Below are 14,668 nucleotides of genomic sequence, written 5' to 3'. Positions count from 1 at the left end.
AGATGTGACAAATTGTGGAACTATGTGACAAATGGGACAAAGTTCTCCAGTCCTCAGTGTATCAATCAGAGATGCCAAAGGGTCCTTTCATTATCAAGATAGGGAAAGGTGGGGAAAATTTAAATATCCTTCTCTTCCTGTCCCTCCACAGCCCCCAGGTTTTTACATTGTGCCCATCACCTTTATATCTGAAGGCTTGGCACAGTTTCTCAATCACATACAGTGACAGCCTCCATTCTTTCACTTATTTAAATTGCCATTTTAAACCTCAGACTAAGCAGCTTGGTTCCTCCTTTGAGCTCTTTGTTGAAACACTTCCCTCCAGTAAACTATTTCAAGCTTTTACTGATGGCTCCATACTGTCTATCAAGTTCTGCTCTCTTTGTAGTAAACAACTTTAAAAAAATAACCATTCATCAGACCTTATTAATGGTAAAGAGGAGAAGGAGTCTAAGGACAGCTAATCAATCTACACATCACTTGTTCATCAATTCCTAATTGCTGGGCTATATTAAAGTTTTCCCTTAATAAATAAGCCAACTAGAATTAGCATCCAGAGCTGTATATCTCAGTAGCCTATCTCTGTGTATGAGCATGTGAGAGAGAGATTCACACTCTCCCACTCCCCACCGCCCTGGTAGTTTGAGGGAAACTGGGAGTAATGGGGAGACAAGTTGTTGCCTGCAAAATCTCTTGCTCTTTTATACAATTAAAGGAGTTTTCTGATCAGACTTCACCCCCTCCTCTCATGTATATCTGAGGGTAGGAAGCCTCTCTGAGTTCTCCAGTGTCTGTAATTTTCATGCCACACTGAGCAAAAGTGCTAAGAGTTCTAAAGAGCTGCAATCAAATTCTAATAAGATATGACGAAAAATGACAATGTAGGGTAAATGCATCTGAGATCAGGAGTCTTTAGAAATCCAAAACCAAGTAGTCCTTCAATAAACATAAATGACATAATTAGTTAGTAATCATTTGTTTATTTTACTTGTTTGGGATTGTCTTTTAGGTCTGGGTACGTTGGTTTTCAGCCCAAGTATTTCAGCTACTATAACAGCTTGAGACATTTGTTCTCTGATATGATTTTTGATCATATCATTGTGGAGACTTTCCCTCCACTTTTGCATAATTTTAGAAATGTAATTGCTATTATAAGTTAGTCTGGTTCTTCAATGTATTCACTTCACGCTTGACACCTGAGGCTTTTTTGCTTCCTTGTTTTAAAGGAAGCTCAACCTATAGTGGAGAGAATATCATAAATAGGAAATAAAAACTTAAGATGTAAAACTCTGGAGAGGAAGCATTTTGAACGGTCTCTAATGTCATTTTAAAAACCACCTTTTGGGGGCTGGCTGTTGCACTGGTTTCATGTGTTAGCCTCATAACTGTTGGATATGGTGACTAGAGCTGTGTAGAAGGAGGACGAACTTTGCACACGTTTGTGCATTCCTTAAATTTTGCTTTGCAGCCTGCAAAAATAGGACCCGAAGATGATTCTAAGGTTGTAAGCTCAGGAGACTACTATGTTGTTGTCCACACATAGCTTCCTCCTGAGGAAACCCATACTCTGTCCGACTTCTTTTTCTCGGCACAGAACACTGTATACCTAAAACGTACCTGGAGGCTCCTCTGCTGGCATTATGGGCAAATCCTCAATGAAGGAAGAGGTGAGACACTTTTAGTTCAGGTCAGCTAACTTAAACACACTTCCTGGAGAGGCTCCAAGAGAGATACAGGGAAGGTAATTCCTAAAAAGGGGCTGTAGCTATTCAGAATGTATTGATCAGCTCACCAGGGATGCAGGCATGTTAGCGGCTACTGGATGGGGGAGGGCTCTACACTGGTAGGGAAGGCAGGGATGCAGCGAGAGCTGCCTGTCATTGAACACAGATCCCTTTCCTGGTTTTTCTGCTGTTTGCAGTTGGATTTCAGGAAGGGACTCTTTAGGGCAACTCCTAGATCAGTACTAAATGGGCTCTTCCCAACTCTTCGCACTAAAAGGGTAATTTTTTGGAAATGAGCTCAGCCCCTCTTGAGAACAGGTGAGTCCATAGGCCGCAATCACAATCTCAACCACTCATTTCCTTCTGCCAACTAACCTGCCCATTGGAGAAGGGCAACATCACTCCGCGAGGGCGGGGGGGTGTTAGATCTTGGAGGAGGTCCAACTCCACTCATCTGAAGACTTCCTTCACCTGGTTGACTTTCTGCCAGATACTAAGTAGACCTTAAGAGGTGCCTCTAGGGCTTGGATGACTATGTGAGCCAGATTGCAGGAAGAAGTTCTGGTTGTCTATCTCAGAGGGAAGGCAGAAACAACTGCGACCATGTGACTAGTAGGTGAACCCAGTGAACAAAGGTAGCAGATAACCAAACCAGGCCAACACAAGCTGAACTTGCCTTTGGGGACTGTGAAATCTATGACCACAATATCCCTCCCTAATTTTGAGGGCTGATAAATGTAAAGGAGAACCTCAGGTCTGTTTACTTTTAGCAAGTTTCTTGGCCTTTTGCCTGATGTAGCTAATATGAAAAGGTAACATGATTGCAAGGGTTGGGATTTTGTCACTTTTCCCCTATTGTTCCCTACGGCACCAATGGCTGATCGTTGGAACCCAAGAAAGCCACAGTTGTGGAATCCTTCAATTTTGGGGTGGGGGGGGAGCACAGACCCTTTTGTGGCAGTGGGGGTGGGGTTGGGGGTAGTAGTAATCACCCTGCTTGCTTCTGATAGTGCTGGGGCTTCTGTAATTTCCTTCCCAGCTTGCTGCCTTAGTTAAAACCTGGAAAAATGACATAGAAAACAAGAAGGCAATGGTCACTAAAATGATCACTGACCATCATAGATGAGAAACCTTTTAAAGCATCCTCTATTTCACACACATGATGAGGGACGTTTAAGTTTGTGATCATATGATCAAATCCAGTGAGTTGCATTATCTAGTTCAGTTTGCTTTTTTCTGCTCAGAAGATTTCTTGCACATGGTCACCCCCAGTTTGGCTGGTTGGTTCTTCTGTATACGGCATGGAACTGAGCTCACTTGTGTTCACTTTGTAATCATTCATTTCTGTTGTCTTTTTCAGCTGAGTATGGGATCGGTCTTTTCTTGCTCTCTCTCTTGTTGAGATGTTGGTGCATAGAATTATTTGAGAGCTGTGGATAGCTGGCAGGAGCCTTCTCCAAAGGGAGATAAGGTAGGTTCTTCTCAAAGCGACGACTTGTCCAGAATAATGTGAGCTCCTGGTGCCAAAAAGCAACAAAAAGGCTAGTGATAAGCATAAGGGGCACCAAGTACAGTAGAGCTGGCTGGCCTATCTGTAGCAATGCCCTGACAGCAAAGGTTCCTAGAAGACCAGTGCCATAAGCTATAGTGCAAGCCACATAATAGACTTTGGATGACTGTACCTGAATATCAAATTTGTGGCATTATGTTACAAGGAAGCCTGGAATGAGGATATCCCCTAATCCTAGGATCTTGCATGCCTTGCCACAGAGATCCAATGGAGAGGAGTTTAATTTCAGAACCTTTAGTACCAAAGGAATCTTTTCATTTATGGAAGAGTCTGAGGGGCGGAGAGCTGCTACCTCCATAATACTCCCCCTAGATTGGGCTAGGAAAGGAGAGATGAATACGTAAAGCACATCAGCCACCAGAAAAGCCAATACATAAAAGGTGCAATTCTTCATAGCAGGCACGTGAATGGATTTGATCATGAAGAGGCAGTGGGCCACACCTAGAGCATCTTGTAGGATCCATGCCCACCAGTCCTCATTTCAGAAAACCCACCAGAGCAGAGTGATGGAGCTGCAAGGTACTTTCAGGAGCAACATCCGAACTTGTGTGCTCTTGTGTAAACAGGGCAAGTGGATCCTGCATTCTCCAAGTGGGATTCTTCTCACGAAAGGAGAGAGGCAACTGCAGAGAGCTTTGGAGAAAATGCAGTAGAATATCCCAATCACAACACAGACAAAGCGATTGTGGAAGCAATAGAGAAGGCGTAGCAGTGAGGAGGATGTTACCATGGTAACACAGATCATGGTGAGGGTGCAGTCAGCTGCTTTGTCACTGCATTCCTCGTCCTCTTCATCCTGGTGCTCTGTGTGCTGAGGTTTTGCTGCCACGCAAGCCCTGCCCAGTAGCCACCAATCATGACGGTGCCCACTGCCGAGATGACAAGGATTGCCATGCTGTAGTCTTGGCTGGGCCTCGTGGGGAGGTACATGGCAGCCCTGAGTGGGGGCTCATTGAATTTCTTGCCCCTGATATCCAGCATATCAGAGTCATGGAGCACAGCCATGGGGATGGCAATGATTGGCATGCAAGGGCAATGGTTGAATGGGGTCAGTGTTGGTGCAATAGCTGCAATCTCTGGGCACTGACAGCTCCTACTGCCGCCTCCTGTGAAGAAAGAGTCTAGTCTCTCTCTTACGAATACCAGTAAACCCTGGGCTCCGTGCAGCTGGGCCAGTCTCCATTTCTCAGAGAGGCTGCAGTTGCCCCACATCACTGCTGGGACCAACTTTCTGAATGCCCGAGGGGCCAGGTGGGAATGTGGAGAACAGAAGGCAGAGTCAGTATAGTCTTGAAGCGGCAGCAGAGGGGCCTGTCTCAGCTCACGTGGCAAGTGCACCCACTCTGAGCTGAAATCCTCTGGTGCTGCCCCCCACTTTCCTTTACTGTTCTCCTGGAGGGGCCGAGCCTCACAACAAATTCTCTTCTCTCTGCTTCTTCCTTTCCCATGAAGATAGGTTGCACCACCCTTCCCGCCAGGCATTACCTTTTCCTCCTTGCACATCACACAGTGACCCTTTCCATGGCTATTGGAGACAATACCTTGCACATCACAGATTCGTCTCCATGCAGACAGGAGGCCTCATGCAGCACGGCCTCACAGAGATAGGAAATACCCAGAGCTGACTCTTGGGTCCCCTTTCATTTTCCATTTGGACTTTTCACCAAAGAATAGAGACACTTTCCTCCATCTCAAAATCTAGCAACTGGGCTATTCTTGCGGGGAGGGCTGGGGGAGAAGAGTTTGGGGCCACCCAACAACTTGCGCACAAAGGCCACAGTTCTTGAGGAAGCACAGGGACTGCTACTTAGGCCTTGTCTACATTAGAAATGTGTACTGCTCTAAATGTACTGATCTAACTAAACAAAAAATCACCCCTCCTAACTGACCTAGTTATACCAGTACAAAAACTATGTGTAGATGAGGCATTTGTGTGTCCATGGGGATGCACTTTACCCCATAGTTCCCGCAGACAACGGCTCACAGAGTAGGCATAGATGCCTAAAGCTTATCAAAGCATACTTGCTCTCCCTATACTCCGAGGAAGGAGATATGTAATGGTGTTGGATTGACACTTTCGGCTCCTACACAGACAAGGCAGGTGAGGTAATATCTGTTATTGGCCCAACTTCTGTTTGTGAGGCAGACAAGCTTTTGAGCTTACGTGGAGATCTCCTTCAGGTCTGGGAAATGTGCTCGAAAGCTTGTCTCCCTCACCAACAGAAGTTGGGCCAATAACAGATATTACCTCACCCACCTTGTCTCTCTAATATCCTGGGACCAACAAGGCTACAGCACTGCATACTTCCTGCTCTTGGTTTTTGCTTCTTTAATCCTCATCACACAGTCCTTTAAGCACACTCAAAAGGTTTACTTCTGTTTTAACAAACATGCTAGTGCACGATACACTAATTATTCCCTGTGACATAGGATTTGCCATACCATGGTTGGTCAAGTCCGGTATCCTGTTTCTGACAGGGGCTAGCACTAGCTGCTCCACAAGGAAGTGCACAGAACCACATAAAGCACAGTTATGGAAGAACCAGCCTAGAAGGGAATTTTCATCCTCCCCGCCCTGCCCACTCAGTAGTTTATATTCTGATGCATGAGGACCAGCTCAGTCAACCCACCCTGGGATCAGAGAGGTACTTTGTGTTCTTTTTGGCTTACACATCAACAGAAATAGAGGTTCTGTGTGTTGAACTACAGGTATCAATTCTATTGCTAATGTACCAGCTAGGGTAGAATCGAGCCCATTCCGCTAACAGGAGTTAAAAGCCAGTCTAAAAACCACATTTTAGTCAGAAAAGTAAACAGATATGACTGTGGATACACACACAGGAACGGTTGTATAATACACTGTTGTGGGATTAGTGCAACTTCTTGTGTTATCATGACAGCTCCTCCTTCAGGCACCAAAATCCTTTGATTTGCCGTCAGTTTATGAGAGTTGGCAACAACTGTGATGCTGCCTTCTCCTGGCTGCTCGGAGGGGACACCTCTTACCCAGCACTACCCCCAGGTTGGGGAGTTGCCATCCAATCACCTCCATCTCCCATGCCATCATTGCCCTCTGTACCCCCTCAAGCTTCCTCCTGCCCCCACAGACCGCTGTACCCTATTCCCCTGCAACGCCATAATCTGCCTCCTGCTCCCCCTCATTATTCCCAGTCAGCAGTGTCTCTGCTGCTCTGTCCTCACAGCCCCTGTGTCCTGTTCAGTCCCTAGCCCAGAACTATAGAGTGGCAGCCATTTTGAAAACCGAGGGAAGTGGCAGCCAACTTTATTAAAGGCAGCCTCACTTCTACTTGCAGATAGACTGTAGGGAAGTGGTGGCCTTCTTGCTCACTTCATGCCCAGTGACAGTAATAGGAGATGGTCATTTTGAATAAGGGAAATGTAATGGTTGAAAAAGTTGAAAATGGCTGTGGCAAATTGGGGGTTCTCTCTGTACCGCTTCCAAGTTGTAAATGATTTTATGAAACTGTATCATGAAATTACTGTGTCATGGGAAGCCTATATGTCTGTGGATTCCCCATAAGTCAGCAGAGCTGTGCCATGTCTCTGCCAGGCCAGAGACAATGGTGATCAATAAGCACTCAAATCTTTAATTCATAGTCAAAGACATTGGGACAATGGGTTTGCTCTAGCTGAGAGGAAACATTTCCTGCTCTTGTCTGAAGGGAGTAAGGGGGAAGGGGGAATTGAGAGCAGTGAAAAATGACCAGAAGTCAGAACAAAAGAAGCAGGTGACCCCAGCAGGTGTCTATAAAGGGATTAACCGGGTTACCTGTGGAATAGAGCCATTTTGCACCAGATTGAGATGAGGGTTTCTGTGGCAGGAGCAGGGTAGGCAAGGAGGGTGGAGGACCCTGCCTTCCTGACAGAGCACACAAGATCCCCCAAGAACTCCCAAGGGAAGGGTGAGCAAGTAAGGGACATTGCATTTCGGATGTTGTATTGTTTTGTGTGATCTGTGCTGTCCTGTGCTTTTACATGATTAAATGTAACAAGCATAAAGATGTTAGACTGGGCAACGCCTCTGTGTGTGTGAGTGTGTGGACTGCTTCACAACTACTGCATGCCCCTGAGAGAGTTAAACTGTAAGCCAGAAGTGTCACACCTTTTGGGTGGAGCTCTGAGAGAGGGATGCATCTCAGTACTGGGGAGTTTGAGGGATCAGCACTGTGCCAGAGCGGCTAGGCGGCTGGAGAGCAGGTTCCATCACTCATAGGAGGGTGCCAGATAGAAGGTCTGTGCCCAAAGAACGTGCCTAGGGACCCTGACATTGGGGCAGTGGCTGGACTCTATTCAGGCTCCAGGAGCTTCAAACACCCCAGGGATCCAGAGTGGCAGAGGATTGGGTTCCACTCAGTCGATCCTAATAAGTGGCCAGGAGGCAGCGCCTGCTGGGACCTCTGACAAGCTGATAACTTAAAATTGGATACTAACAGATGCAAATCCCAGTGATCATTCAACCTGGTGATATTCTAAACAAAATGAGCTCTCAGCCAGGCTTGTAGCTATTCCCGTCTCTTCACACTGACTCTCTAGGTATTTTCGGTTTAGGCTTCAGAGTGACAGACAGAGTGACAATCCTGGAATCACATTATATAGATTATAATATCCCCTCTGGGTGCCACTGCAATATAAATGAGAAATGCTAATGACCATAACTGCTCTTTAATAGTGCAGAGAAGATTAAGTGAAAAACATAGGTGCAGATTATCAGCCTGTGTACATTTTCACAGCTCCATTGACTTGAAAGCTTTTGAAGACGATTCAGGACCTGGGGGTGGGGTGAGGGAACAGAAGAAATGGGGTTCACTGCCCCCTCAACAGAATCTTCGGGGAGAAACTCAGCAAGGCTATCCTTATAACATTATCCCCCCGACCTTTGGTTTCAATGTGGAATGTTATGGGGCTGAGTGCATGCAACTCCTGCTCAAATCAGTGAATATTGCCAGTATTTAGCACCTTTGATGGATTTGGCCCATGTGACAAAGAACCAGGTGAGAAATTAAGGGTTGAGGCTCTGAAGGTTGGGTGGGCTGATCCTTCACTATAAAAGTAAATGGAGATTTTTGCCATTAACTTCAGTAGGAGCAGGCCCTAAGAGCATGTTTTTTTTCCCCCCCTCGAGGTAGAAAATAAGGCTTATGACAATATCACAGCAGCAAAGGTCTTTGTTCCCTTCTTCCAGGCAGCATGGGGAAACAAATAAAACTAATCTTATTTTCCTTTCCTTCAACAGAGAAGAGGAAAGGAATCTTCATGAATGCAAAGCTGCATTTGATTTGTTTTAAAATAGATCTCAGCATATATGTTAATAATCCTTACTTTAATTGCACAATCTGAGGGAAACTGAGGGAGAGATAAGCCACAGGGGATTTCTTGATGAGGATATTTTATATCCTCTTTTCTATAGGGCAAAGAAGAACAATTAAAAGATGGACATATTTTCTTTACAATTCTGTAACCTACTTTTGAGAAACAGCTGCTTGATGGAAACAGACCCATTACCTGTAGAGTCAAATTGAAATCCGTATAGAGTAATTGTTTTATTTTAAATGATACCATGTTCAGTTCTCAGAAGGAGCGGGAGTTTGAGGTAGGTTTCTTTATTGGTGAATAATCCAGTAGACTTGCAATGAGCCTGATGAAGGCTAATTCAAGGGTAAGGCAATTGTGTTCATATTTATCCTTTATTTGGTCACAAGAGATTGTTTCGTTTCATTTGAACACATAAAATATAGTTAGCTTATACACCATAAATAACATTAGCCTTCAAAAATCTGAGCGAATGCCAGTGTGTCTTTGCTGAGGGCAATTTTAAATCTCTTGTGTGAGCTGATCAAATTAAATAAAGCTTCTGTTCTGTCAAGGTTCAAAATCTACTGATGTGCCAGCATTCATTCTTCAGCTCTGTATTTAGCTTTTAAGGCAGACAAGGTCAGCAGTGTCTGATCAAGCATCTATCTAGTAGGAAGACAAGCTGGTTTTTCCCTAAGAAAGAGGTCTCCCTCAACCCACATATTCATCTCCCAGATCAGAACACCTGGTGTGGTGTTATTCCACCAGATGGCATTCTTTATCCAGTAAAAACATTGACAGATTTTTGCCACTGTCCATTTGCCATGGGGCTTAGGATTTTTTTTTGTTTTTTTGTTTAAAAGGAATGTTTTACTATACCAGCTCTGCCTCTCTTTTGGCACATATAGGAATGGTAAAAGCATAAATAAAAGGACAGTTTCTGTGAAATACTGTTGAACTGATATGTCAAAATGGAAGGTAAAAATACAGGACAAAACACAGAATTCATGCCTTGAACTCTTGAAATAAAGGGGAGTGCAGTGCTATGAAACAAATAAATAAATACATTGGTTCCCTTTAGAAGTGAAAACATGATTTTTCCAACTGCCAATGCTGCAAACTCCCCCTCAGTTCTGATCATCCAAAAATCAAATTAATCCTTGCCTCTAAACATCAGGCGAGGTCGTTTTTGCCATACACAGCTGAACCTGTAATGAAAATTTTTTACAACCAGAATCTGGTAAACCATTTTGTGGAGGATGCATGAGTAGAAAAGAAACCAGCATAGCTGCATTGCTCTGGTATGTAACTGAGACGTTTAAAAGACAAAACAACCAAACCCCCCAAAACTGGTTTTTGTCAAATAAAGTAATAACATCTAGCTCCTCTATAGCACTTTTCAGCTCTGTTTCTCAAAGTGCTTTATAAAGGAGATCTTGTCACTATTTTACACATGGGGAAACTGAGGCACGGAGACATGAAATGACTTGCCCAAGGTCACCCACCTCTCAGGGGAGTGCTCTAACCACTGAGCTGTGGGATATTCTGATGTTGGGCTCCCTCAATCTCTCCTGTTGAAGCTGGTTCATGGTAGATAAATATTGCAAGAATGATTGGAACACGAGACTAAACCCTGTGCTGCCCAACACAAAGGCATGAATGAGTGTGTGTGTGTGGCGGGGAAGACTGTAGTCTAGTAGAACCCAGCCATTCCCAGCTTCTCCATTGACTTGCTGTGTAATCTTGGGCATGCCACTTAACCTCTCCAGCCTTGACAGCATTAGGTTATTTTGCCAAGTTTCCAACCACTGCAACCACCAGTCAGTCAATCTCCATTATCTTGCCGGGTACTCATATGGCCTCCAGCACACAATATCTGAGCACCTTTCACTCACAGAAGGTGTTAGGCTCACAACACACCTGTGAGGTAGGGAAATTTTACCCCCATTTTGCAGATGGGAACAGAGGTTCAGGGTAGACTATGGGTGGGATTCACAAAGGTACTTAGAGGTCTAAATCCCGCTTTTAGGCTTCACTGCAGTCCACAAAACTGCCACCAAGCCCTGCAGGCACCTAATCTCAATCAGAACCTATAAAAGTTCTCAGTTTCTGCCTCTGGGCATGCACACTGCTACCTCACTCTAGGTGCCCAGACATGTGTCTCTTATCTAAGCCCCAGACTGATTAATGAACCAGGGCATTCATCTGCCTAAGTTGCACGTGGGGCACAATCGTGGGGCACTCAACCACAACCTCCAGAGTTGGGTCCCATTCTGAATTTGGGAGGAGGAGGTGGTGTTAGTGCCCATGGTGTCCTCCTTATAATTTTTAGCCCCGTGCTTAGAGCATTCATCTTGGATGTGGGAGAACCAGGTTTAAGATCCCCTTTTCCTCAGGGGGGAGAGGATTTGAACAGGGGTCTCTCACCTCTCAGAAGAGTGCTCTGACCACTGAATTTTGGCATATTCTGGTGTCGGACTCTTTCAATCCCGCCTGATGAACTTCCACTATAGATAGGTAATGGAAGAATAATTGGGGCAGGGGGACTAGACTCTGGGTCTCCTGCCCCTGCAAGTGGGGGCATCAAAAACTGGACTACAAAGTCTCTCTCTCTCTCTCTCTCTCTCTCCCTCTCCATCTGCGCCATGACTATTTAAGTATTTATCCACAGTGAAATGCCATTGGACTAGAGAGAGAGAGTTTGTAGGCATAGGACATATCCCTCTTGTTGGCATGTCTCATTGTCTAGTTTAGGCGGCTCCCTGCTGAGGGTGCTGGCATTTGTGGATCATATTGTAAAGTGCTCGTCTCTCCCCATTCATTGTGTAGGGAGCCTGGGTGCCTAACTTGAGCGTTATGGATTTCAGTGGTGTTCCTGTGATTTTCTAGGTCCCCAAAAGTTAGTTACTGTCATGCTGAGCATTGCGACGCCTAAGTCCCTTTGTGGGTCCCACCCTAAGTGATTTGACCAATGTCACATAGGATGTTTATGGGGAACTGCAGGTTGTCTGCGGGCTGGTGTGCACTGAAAATGTATATTGTCATAGCTACATCTCTCTTACGTCCCCCGAGACATAACTAAGCCAACCCTAACCCCTGGTGTAGCCAGTGCTACGTCAATCAACCATCAACCTAGCAACTGCCTCTCGGGCCAGTGGATTATCTACAGTGACTGGAGAGCCCTTCCTATTGCTTTAGTGAATGTCTACAGTGATGCGCTACTGCGATGCAGCTGCAACTCTGCCATGGTAGCATTTTAAGTGCGGACATATCCTGAATCCCAGTCAAGCACTCTTGTTGTTGACTTTATCTCCTGCTTTAGCTGTTGTGGCCTCAGCCTACTAGACTTAAATAGCTGTGTGTGAATGCGAGAGTTGGTAATCTAATAATTGGAGACAGGCTGTTTTTAAGCATGATGCCTTTCTTTCATTTTAAATGTCTTTGCACCTCTGTTTCTTTGATCCCAAATGCAGTGCTTCATAGAAAATCTGTCCAATGAAAAAAACAGTTTGAACTTTTTTAAAACTAGAGGCCAGATTCCATGTTGGTTCATGTCTTCAAACTTTCCTTGGCATCCCTCAGGGCTAGAAACCTACTATTTGTTTTTCCAAATGAAAGCTGAAATTCCTACATCATTACATGGCTCCAAGAGCTGGGACTTTAGGAAAAATCACCATATATTGTGAGAGTTTGGAGCACTATATACTGCAGTGACTTGCAGGAGTTAAGCAACATAGATGACCATGAGTGTGTCTATCAATATACTTACAGCTTGAATACTTATCTCATGCTTTGTCTCATTCATTGTGTGTACTTATTGACTCTGGAGTGTGACTGTGCTTAGAGGTAGGTTATGTTTTTCCTGCCAGAAACGGAGTTCACAGCTCTGTAGATCTTCTGCAACAGCTTCTGACTCAGCTTGCACTGGCAGCTAGAACACAGCAAGGAACTTCATGGCCAGTATGCTTTACATTGCCTCCTCTTGTGAAGTGCTGAGTGCCCGAAAATACCATTGAGTTCAGGATCCCTTGTTGAGTCAGTCCCTCTATTTGTAGCTGTCCGAAACATCACAGCTCTGGTTTACAGTATAGCTCAGCTGTAAATCATTTTAGTTCTACATATGCTTATGAATTAAGGGCACTTTTGAGAGTATCCCTCAATGCTGTATAGAGGCCATTGTCAGGAAAATTCATCAGCTGCTGTTTTGCAACCCTTCCCCACCCCCCCGCAGGAATTATTACTGTACAGCAAGGGACCCTGGAGTAGCTGCCCCACAGTATACACAGGTCCTTCATCTATTCTATAAAGTTAGCGTGTTGAACAGCATGAAGGTACGTTAATTTAGCCCTGAGTTCAATGACTCAGGTGCCCTCAAGGGTGGGGCCTGTGCTGGTTCACAAAGACTGTGTACACATTTTCTTTTGCTGAACTCCAGGTGGGTTCACACTCCATGAATATCACTTTGATTCTTCGGTTTCAGAGGTCAAAGTGAAGGTCAGTAGAAACCAGGCAGTGGTCTGCTGGCTTCATTTCAAACCCATATGGATCTGAGCATTCTGCTGGTGTCAACACAAAAGATTTGTGAACCTAACGGCCATGGGAAACTGGGCTGAATTTTCAATTCTAACTAAAAAAATGCAGGCAAACTTTGCATAGATTCGTGTTCTGGAACAAATCTTTTACATTGCACTAATTCCACCACCGGTTACATGTGTGCAACCTCATTGTCTTTGAACATTGTGCTCTTGAAAACAGTTCTGGTTGTTGACACATGATCCAAAATAGAATCCAATTCACTCTCCCATAGCTGTGTTGAGAATGGTGCTAACAGGAATAAACAGGAGAAAAAGATGACAGTACAATTAGAAGATTTAAGTCCAAATAGAAATAGAGAGCAGACCAGTTGAACAAGAGGGGGCCATTTTTGCATCATAACTTTCCAGAGTAGAACTGCATTTTGAGATCATGAATTGGTTTGTAATTTTATATTTCAAAAAAGTACTCTTTCATTGCCCCTCTGCAGGCTGTTTTTCTGTGTTTTGCCGTGCAGAGGGTTAAAGGACAGTTTTTCAAATATGGAGACTTGAGTTCCCATGATTAAGTCCCATGCGCAGCCCAAGTCAGCCAGTTCAGATCCGATCTGAAATCTCAGGGGTGTTTGCATCAGAGGTTTTGGTGTCACAGAGCCATCTAGGATTAGGATAAGATGGGTTGCATATTTGGGTTCAAGGTGTATCAAAACTGTTGTGCAGGGAACATGCATTGTCTCTTGCAAGTTCTACCAATCTTTATCTTTCAGTTAACAACATTTAACTCTCATGATTTCTTTTTAAAACGTTTCTCTTCTAATTGCAAATGTCTAGAGAACAAAATCTTCCCCAAATAATTGTTTTGTTACTGCTCCTTCTCTCAGCCACAGCTAAAATGAATCCGAGCGCCCATCTCAATGCCTGAAGAGACAGGAACATTTAATTTTAAACAATTTCCTTTTCTTTTCTTTTGGTGCCTTTTGCTAAATAAAACATGATGGAACACAACCGCCATTTGCATTTATGCTAAAATGGGAGGAGAACAATCAATACCAACCGCAGCACAATGCTGCCCACAGACGAACAGCAGCAAATAAAGCAAACTACATTGGCAATCTCTCCGGCACCGTAAGCCAGCCAGTTAGTGTACAACAGCTTACATCCATCTATTTATCCCTTGCCGTAGTAATGGAGCGCCTTTCAAGTATTGTTAAAAAGAAACCAGAAGCAGCTGTTTTCCTTCCTTCCAGAGTGTAGCACGGAGGATGGGGAAGGGAGAGAGATGGGTTTGTTTAAACGGTTGTTTTTTGTATGTGATTGGGTGCCTTGCACATCTGTCTGTAGATCTGGAGATCCCACAGGCAAAGCACCCCAAGAAGCCAGAGGGACTCCCCCAGCCATAATAGGGGCAGTTGGTGAGGCCCAGGTGGGACCCCATTATTCAGCTCCCAACTAGACCAGACCAGTGGGGGCACCTTTTCATTCAGAGATTCCTCCCAAGATCACCAAGCCCCATGCCAAGCATGTGACCG

At 44.6% G+C, this 14,668-nt stretch overlaps 1 pseudogene; it reads right to left on the bottom strand.

Moving 5' to 3' along the window:
- Nucleotides 1–3,058: 3,058 nt before the first annotated feature.
- On the bottom strand, nucleotides 3,059–4,776 carry LOC141987991 (signal peptide peptidase-like 2B pseudogene; annotated as a pseudogene).
- Between the last annotated feature and the right edge of the window lie 9,892 nt (nucleotides 4,777–14,668).

The sequence above is a fragment of the Natator depressus genome, chromosome 5 (genome assembly GCF_965152275.1).
Source record: "Natator depressus isolate rNatDep1 chromosome 5, rNatDep2.hap1, whole genome shotgun sequence".
Lineage (NCBI taxonomy): Eukaryota > Metazoa > Chordata > Testudines > Cheloniidae > Natator > Natator depressus.
Note: the sequence above shows the minus strand (reverse complement) of the source record. Positions and strands in the feature narration are given on the sequence as shown.